The following is a 1319-nucleotide window of genomic DNA, read 5'->3' as shown; positions in this document are numbered from 1 at the left end:
AAGTGCTTGCTGACCAGAGCCAGATATGGGTGTCTCCTGAGAGGCTCTGCTAGAGCCCTATTGTACAGATGAGGATGGTTGCAGCCAACCATTGGACTGAACAAGGGGACCCCAATGGAGGAGTTAGAGAAAAGAACAAGGAGCTGAAGGGGTTTGCAACCCCATAGGAAGAACAACAATATCAACCAACCAGACCTACTACTGCTCCAAGGGACTAAACCACCAAATAATGAGTACACATGGAGGGACCTATGTCTCCAGCCATATAGCTAGTAGAGTTTGGAATTGTCCAGCATAAATAGCAGGAAAAACCCTTGGTTATGTGAAATGTGGGCTCATTTCCCCAATGTAGGGTAATGCCAAGGAGTTGAGTTTGGAGTGAGTGGGTGAGAATAGGAGCATCCTCATAGAAGAAGAGAAAAGGGGAAGAGGGTTTGGGAGATGGGGGGAAAGGGGATAACATTTGAAATATCAATATATAAAATATTGAAGAAAAGTCAAATTAAAAAATAAGTAAACTGTTATAATAGACTTTCAAAGTGGACTCAAACTGTTTGCAAAGATTCACTTAAATATCTAAAGAAATCAGCAACAAATTTTTGAAAATATACAATTTCTGTTAAAAGAGGAAACAGGAAAATGAAAATTCTCAATTATCATAGAAAATCAAAAGCAAATCGGACAGCCCCCAAATGACAAAACATATAAAGCAAAAGAGCACTTGCTATGTATTAGTATAACTATCACAATATGGATGCTAGAAGTCAGTGACATAAACATGCTAGCTAAATGTTGGAATGTTTCAAAGTAGATTAGAAAACAGCAGCCATCTTATATACAAGAAACTGACATTAAATACAAGGTTAAAATATATTAAAAGTGACTGTGAGAGAAAGTTCTAACATTTGAATAGAAATAAAATAGCCATCTTTGTTTTTGAAAAATGGAATTTAGATAAATGAAAATTATCATAGAGAGGACAGTGCAATATGATATTAAAGGAATCAATTATCCAAAATATATAACAATCAGAGTTGTGTATATACTGAATATTCCTGTGTTACAAATAATTGTAAAAGGCTTGAGACATGGTTTAGCATTTAAGAGAACTGCTTGCTCTACCTCAGCACCCAGATTTAATTCCCAGCACCATAATGGCAGCTCACAGCCATCATTAACTCCAGTTTCATGAAATTTGGTAGCTTCTTTTACTCTCTGGAGGCACGAGATATGCACAGCACTTGCAGTTAAAAGATGCGTATAAATGAAACACCCAGATACTCAAAATAAAACACATTTTTAATGAAAATAGTTATAAA

This window comes from Rattus norvegicus, chromosome X (genome assembly GCF_021556685.1).
Source record: "Rattus norvegicus strain SHRSP/BbbUtx chromosome X, alternate assembly SHRSP_T2T, whole genome shotgun sequence".
Taxonomy (NCBI): Eukaryota; Metazoa; Chordata; class Mammalia; order Rodentia; family Muridae; genus Rattus; species Rattus norvegicus.
Note: the sequence above shows the minus strand (reverse complement) of the source record.